Below are 8,021 nucleotides of genomic sequence, written 5' to 3' on the forward strand. Positions count from 1 at the left end.
GTGGGAGAAATGTTAGTTTGCTGTCGATGATAATGCCTAGGAGTTTCAGCTGAGTAACAAGCTTGATGGTTGTGCCATGTATCTTGATTTGAGACAGCCTCCGCGGATCAAGATAGCCCTTCAGGAGAATGGATTGGGTTTTTGTGGATGAGATGCTCAGATGGTTTTTCCGGACCCACTCTTGCATTGTGGTAAGAGCTCTGTTGGCAGATACTTCAAGTTGAGCCCTGGAGTCCCCTGCCAGGATCAGGTAGAGATCATCAGCATATGCCAAGGTCTGGACATCGCCTGTCAGTACTGAGAAGCTCGTCGAGTACAGAGTTGCAGAAAAGTGGGCCCAGGACAGAGCCCTGAGGGCAATCTCGGTGGACACGACGTTCCACACTGGAGAAGGGAGCCTGAACCACAATGCTCCTGTCACTGAGATAGCTGGCAATGCAGTTGTAGAGATTTCCTGGAAGCTCAGCGTATCTCAGCCGTCCGAGGACGCTAGGCCACCATAAGGTGTCGAACGCCCCAGGAAAGTCGATCGAGATGACGAGGAGGTACTTCTGGGTGCAGTTCCTGGCAGCATTTGTAATGGTCTCCAGCGCATCGACCGTAGACATGCCCGGTTTGAATCCAAATTGATTTCGTGCTGGTAGCTGTGCAGTATTGTAGTGGTTTTCCAGTCTCTGTCTAAGGAGCTGCTCAAAGACCTTACTCAGCACAGAGAGGAGAGCAATACGTCTGTACGAGTCAGGGCGATCATGCGGTTTAGTTGGATTTTTGAGTTTGAGCCGAATGGATGCAGTTTTACAATCAGTTGGGAACCATCCCTTTAGCAGGCAATGGTTGAAGAGGTTTAGCAGGGTTTCTGGAGCGAATTCGGCAACTTTTTTAATTATTTCGGGCTCGAGCATGGCCAGGCCTGGTGACTTATTATTTTTCAGTCTCCCAACGGCCATAGAGAGATCCTCGCCGTTGAAAGGCTCTTCCACGAGTGTTGAGTTGTAGTTGTTATTGTCGAGGCAAAGCTGCTGTTCTGGTGAGTTGTCATCTGGTAGCTGTTTGAAAGAGTGATCAAGTATGTTTGAAATTGAATGCTGCCAGGTGGAGGTCATGTGGCCTTGTGGGGTGATTGTGGAGCGAATAACTTTACCTCTTGGCAGTTTATTTGTTGTTACCTTGAACACGACACCCCAGGGGTCAGAGTTACCAACTGTTGATACCAAGTGCTCCCAGGACAGTCTTTTACGCTGCCTGATCATCGCGTTGTAGGCGTTTCGAGTTTCTCTGTACTCCTGCCGGAGGTATTCAATTTCTGCGGGGGGGCCACGATCGCCTGGCCCGTTGGAATGCACGCCTCTTTTGGTTTACTTCACGTCTGAGGGCCTGAAGCTCCTCTGACCACCAGGGGACCGCCCCATTGATGAGTGTTTCTTTAAACAGGCTCCAGTCAGCTTTGTTCAAAGCGTATCTGTGTTGCTTCTGTCTGAGAATTGTGGACTGAGTGATCGATTTGTACATGTTGAAAGTTATGGCTCGATGGTCTGAGGTGGACCAGCCCTCCCGTACGGTCCAAGCCGACAGAAATCTAGCAAAAGACCTGGTGGAGAGAGTCACGTCAATCGTAGCTTCCCAAAGTGAGCTGGAAAACGTCGGCTGGCTGTTGGGCCTATTTATGACTTCCAGACCACTATTGGCCAGGAACTCCTCCAACCGCTGTCCATTTGCAGCACCTCTACGCCCTGGGGTCTCACTGTGCCAGAGGCAGAGCGGCAATTTACGTCAGCACAAATGACAATCTTTGCACCCGCCAGTTCTGTTAAGACATGTTGTAGGTACTGGACTGCAGGTAGGATGTCCTCTCCCAGCCTGCAGTACAGGGAAACGGCATAGAAGTCACCCAGAGAGGAGATGATGTGGGCACAGGCAGCCCATGGAGAGCAGAGATGAGATATCTGCATCACAGTCAAGTGAGGTTTCCTCACAGCGATTGCCGCCCAGGGTGTCACACCAGGAGCCTGGACAATTTTGTAGGACAAGGGGTATCCCCTGATTTCGTTTGAATGAGTGTAGGGTTCTTGTATTAAGAGACTGTCGATGTTTTCCTCATCCGCCTTCTGTCGGAGTTGTCCCACAACGGCCTTTGCCCGCTGCGTTTATTTGCAGGAATTTTATCTTGTTGCTGTTATACTGTTTATGCAGTGTCCCCATAATTTATTCGTCGTTGGAGCATGCTCTTGGCCTTATGTAGACAGGGCATTTATTATTCCGAAGTGAGTAGGCATGAGGTAGTTTCTGGCTTTTACAGTTAGCACAGATTGGTTCATTGGCCTTGTTCGGGCAGGTTTCATAGCTGTGGCCTTTATCAGCACAGTGACCACAGGTCTGTTCTGTCTGGGTGCACGTGTGGGTCGTGTGACCAAAATGACAGCATCTGAAGCATTTTGGGACAGCTACATGCTTCTTGTAGCGGTGGGAGCCCCAATTTATGTACACTCGATTGTGGTGGGTCAGTATGTGCCAGGCTGTTGGTGCCAGTTCTACAACCCAGTTGAAGGAAATGCCACTTCTAGACTTCGTTTGGTACTTTGGCTTTATTAGGTTAGCTGGGTCCTCTTTTGGGAGTGCATGTTGGAGGTTACGCCTGTACAATTCATCTCGTATGGTGTTGGGGTCCAGGCCCTTGTCGATATCATAAATTACTATTGAGGGTGCCTTTTTCCTTGGGGGCTCAGCTACGTCAAGGGTAGGTATCTTAACATTTGTTAATATCATATCAGCGTCATCCTTCGAGTCAGTTTCTATGATGATGCCCGTATTTCGGGTCTTTCGGATGGATTTTATTTTAGTGTTTCTCAGGTCATCAGTAAGGGAAGCGATTACAGTCTTCTTAATCTCCTCGCTTGTTTTTGGTGCATTGACTGTGGCCGGCTTGAGAACTACCAGGTGTGGTGTTGGTAGTAATGTCTTTCTTTTTGGTGGCAGGTCCGTTCTCGTATTTGGCTTTGTGTTCCTCAGCGCATCAGCAAAAGGTGGGGCGCGCTGTAGCATTTGTGTGCCCCTACATTCGAGGTATACCTCGAGTTTGGCCTCATTCCTCTCAGAAGCAAGGTGAACATTGCGCAGGTACCAACAATCTCGCCCCGAAGGGTTGAAGTAATGCGGCTGGAAGACTCTTTTAGTTTATTTTCTAGTTCGACTCGAAGGGCCAATACCTGCTCATTAACGGTGCCCTCTGGAAGAGTTGGGTCGATGTTAGTCGACTCTTGCTGTTTTGTCGTCTTTTCGCGGTTGTCGTGTGGGGCCCTGGGATCCCTGGGGCTCTTGAAGCTCACTTTGCGAGCGGGTTTCCCTGTCCGATTGGGGAACTACCCGTTTTCTGTGTTTTTTTTTTGGATACCGGTGTCAGCCGGACATCCTCAAAATTATCCGCAATCTCAGTGTCAGGTTGGTTACTTTTTGTGCTATCAGTGGTTTGTTGAGCGCTCGATGACCGTTCAGTGACGTTACAAATCAATTCAATGGGATTTGTACTGGCTGTATCCATATTCTCAGATTAGTTGGAAATATCGGGAATATTCGGATAACAGATTATTGCTGCACAGTTAGATAGAGGTTGAGGAGACCACTGTCAGTAAGGTATATTGTTGTCATGCGGCACCAGGGGTTCCCCCATCTCCGCGTTGCTTTCTTTGTGGGTGTACCAGTTTCCTGGGAATGCCAGATGTTTAAAAGTGTGTGGGTATTGTACCTGTGTAATGTCGTGTACCGTTGTTCATCTGGTCATTTAGCCGCTGGAGCCCTGTTGGAGCCCAGCGTTGCCCCACCTTCGCCCCGTGGAGGCAGACCAGGAAACACCAGTAGACTAAGCTTTACTCTGGCAGGTCCTGCCGCTTAATTTCCTGAGATTTCGGCAGCTAGGACCTTAAAAAGAAAAAAAAAAAAAAAAAAACTTATGTACACATACATATATACAGGGTGTTTCAGTTAAACGTTTCAGAACTTCTAAGAGGGGTAGGGTACATCCTGACAACTCGAAATCATATAGCAATGTGGGGTCGGAAATGCTTTCCTGAAGCGGTGTTGTACACAGAAGCACCATAAAGAAAAGAGACCGTAAGTGAGAAATCGTTTTAATAATACATGAAAAGAAGCAAAAGGTACATGGATTAAAGTAAGTGTTCGAAGTTTCTTCCACGGGCTACAATGCACGCCTCACATCTCCGACGCATGGACATCCGAGCATTCTGGAATACTCCAGGCGAATTTCGAATTTCTTCGGCAGCTACTGCGATTCTTGCAACCAGCTCCTCAGCATTGTCAACAGGGGTGTCATAAACTAGCGATTTCATATGACCCCAGAAATAAAAATCAAGACATGATAGGTCGGGTGACCGAGCAGGCCAACGCACGGGACCACCACGTCCGATCCACTGTTGACCAAATGTGACATCCAGGTAGTTACGAACATCTCCACTATAATGGGCAGGGGCTCCATCGTGTTGGAACCACATTGTCTGTTGCGTCGATGCAGAAATCTGTTCATCTCTCAAAAGTTGTGGCAATACTTGCTGCAGAAAGATCAAGTAGATAGGTCCGGTTAGACGACACGGTAACAGGTAAGGTCCGATGAGGTGATCTCCCATAATACCGGCCCATACATTGACCGAAAATCGAATCTGTGCTGCACGACGTCGTATTGCATGCGGGTTCTCGACCGCCCAGATATGGTCGTTATGCGTGTTGAAAATTCCTTCCCTTGTGAAGGATGCCTCATCGGAAAACAACACTTCAGCAGGAAAAAGGGGATTTGTAGCACATTTTCTAAGGTACCACTGTGCGAAAGCAATACGAGGTGCATAATCCTCCGGTTGCTGTGTCGTGACACGCTGCACGTGAAACGGATGCTTGTCTTGTTCTCGGAGAATCCTCCAGACGCTGCAATGGGAAACCCCGACTGCGTTTGCTAGACTTCGTGTACTCGTTCTTGGATTCCCCTGTACATGCTGCAGCACATTCTGTTCAACGGCTGGAGTCCGTGCTGTTCTTACCCTGTCCCTGTCAGCTCTTTCAAATGAACCTCTCTCAGCTAACCTCTGGTGCAGTCTTGCAAAGAAATTATGACTGGGAATATGCCTCGTCGGATATCGTTCCGCGTACAAACGCTGTGCGGCTGGCCCACTACAATTTGCAGCCCCGTACGCCAAATGCATATCGGCTAACTCTGCGTTCGTGTAATCATCCATCCTACTAACTTGGCGTTCTTGTTCAAGAAATTCGAAATTCGCCTGGAGTATTCCAGAATGTTCGGATGTCCATGCGTCGGAGATGTGAGGCGTGCATTGTAGCCCGTGGAAGAAACTTCGAACACTTACTTTAATCCATGTACCTTTTGCTTCTTTTCATGTATTATTAAAACGATTTCTCACTTACGGTCTCTTTTCTTTATGGTGCTTCTGTGTACAACACCGCTTCAGGAAAGCATTTCCGACCCCACATTGCTATGTGATTTCGAGTTGTCAGGATGTACCCTACCCCTCTTAGAAATTCTGAAACGTTTAACTGAAACACCCTGTATATATAAGAACATACACACAACAGTGGTACATAATATATACGCATCCATGTAATCGGAATTACTTTGGATGTTTGCATACAGCACGTGTTCATGCATTCATAAGGCAGGAGTAGGGCAGTGCGGAGGATAATTAGGCCGAGACTGGGCGAAGATTATTTTTGGGATAGATTAAATTTAGTGTGTAGGGCACTCGCGTCGTGTATAGATAGAGTGGGGGAGGGGAGGAAGAAGGTTGGGGGGAAAAGGCAGAAGTATGGGGGACACAGACGAGATTCCCCCAGGTTGTCAGTGAGGCATGTCTATGCCTCACTAGAAAGAAAGGTGGGGTAGCAGGGGGGGGGGGCGAGGCGACTGGTCATCTCGTCCTCCTGCCAGGAAGGGGTATTAAAGGAGAGCCGGGCTAGTGCCTGGCTCAGGCCGCCAGAACAGCTGCTATTCGTCCTTCATTCAGATTTTTTGTCTATCTTCATGGTTGCTTGGTAGGTCCTCTTTGGTGTTATGCACATTTTGGCTTCTAGCCATTATGTGGCTAATGTGCATTCAGGTCCCGTCTTCTTCTGTACAAGGCTTCAGCGAACTTTGAGAAGGCAATATATTCCTGCCTTCCGTCCAGGAGGTGTTGTTCTCTATCTCTGAGCAAAAAAGTGATCCGGGTGATGAGCTGACAGCGGAGGTCATCATAAAGCTGGCATTCATGCATGAGGTGGTGCCAGCTCTCCACAGCAGCAAGTAGGGTCATCTGTAATGCCCAGGGCTGTAAGTTTAGCCTTAAACGCACCATGTCCTGTTAGCAGGAAGGTCGCGTGGAGTCCCGGCGTGAACCATGCTGGAGCCATTGGATAGAGTTTTCCAACGTTGGGGAGTGTAGTACCACAGAGTTGATACGTCACTCTGGGGTTGCTGCTTCCCATATGTAGTACTTAATATTTGTCAATGTTAAACTTCATTCGCCACCTCTCAGCCCATCTGCTCAAATTTTCTAGATCCTGTTGCTGTCATTAGTGTCCTTAACAAAACTGCCAACCTTCGTATCGTATGCAAACTTGGACATTAAGCTTGATATACCACCATCAATATCAATTATAAGTATAGAAAACAACAATGGGCCCAATACTGAACCCTGAGGACATTAGACCACGATGAGCAGTGTCCATTGATTTACCACTCTCTGTCTTCTCCCACTCAACCATCCATTTATCCATAGCAGCAATTTGCCTCCAATGGCATACTGCTCCAATTTGTGCAGCAGTCTTCCATGTGTAACAGTATCAAAAGTCTTTCTAAGCTCCAAATATATGATATCAAAGTTATTCCCTGCATCCAGATCCTTTGTGACCACATCATAGTATCCAATCAAATTGGTCAGGCAAGACTTTCCCTTAACAAAACCAGACTGTGTCCGAGCTATAACTGAAGTCTTGTCTAGATGATCCTGCAGTTCTTCTTTAACCAGTGCCTCCATTAATTTTCCTGGAACATAAGTTAAACTAACAGGTCTATAGTTAATTGTTTTTGGCCTTAGTTGCTAATGCTTCTAAAAACCAAACAACAAACAAACAACAATTACTTGTTTTCCCTTTGTCCTCCCATGTGAATTGGGATCACATTTCCACATCTCCAGTCCATGAGTACCTCCCTTGAGTCCAGAGAAGCTCTCATAATTATGGCTAAGGGTTTGCTAACTTCCTTTGCTGCCTCCTTAATTATAACTGGATGGATCCCGTCCACTCTGGGTGCCTTTTTTATATTTATCTTCAATAATGTTTCCTCCAGTTATTACAAAATCATCCAGCTCACTGCCAGAGTTTAACTCATCTCTGGAATTCCCCTCCACGAATAACTCCTCATGGGTGAATGCAGATGCAAAATACTCATTTAGTTTGTTAGCCACCTGAGCAGGATCAACAGTTGAACCATCAATATCCAGTGGACCAATCTGATTCATCCCTTTCCTTCTAGAGTTTACATAGGTAAAGAACTGTTTGTTGTTTTTCTTTGCATCCTTTGCCAAGGATTTCTCATAATCTGACTTTGCGACTTGGTTACAGACAAACTTGTATCTATCATAGACATCCATGTCACCCATTAATTTATATGTATCCCATGCATTTTTCTTCCCTGCCACATGTCTCATTAGTTCATCTGACATCCATTTAGCTCTAAACTTTGAACAATATTTCTTAGTTGGTATGTAAAGCCTAGTAGCTTCCAAGATAAATTCTTTGAATGCTTCCCATTTTGAATTTGCTGTTGGTAACAGCATTAGTCGGTCCCACCGTATTGAATTTGAATACTGTCTCAGACCACAGTAGTTGCCTTTACGAAAGCAAAAACCCTTCCCTTTAACCCTGATGGTTCCTACCTTTGAGTAAATCCCACTTCAGCACACTATGATCACAGCCACCTACTGGTTCCTTGATCTGCTGATTCTTAATACATGAAGAATCACTACTGA

Source organism: Mastigoproctus giganteus, chromosome 10 (assembly GCF_048544385.1).
Source record: "Mastigoproctus giganteus isolate SK-2022 chromosome 10, ASM4854438v1, whole genome shotgun sequence".
NCBI lineage: Eukaryota > Metazoa > Arthropoda > Arachnida > Uropygi > Thelyphonidae > Mastigoproctus > Mastigoproctus giganteus.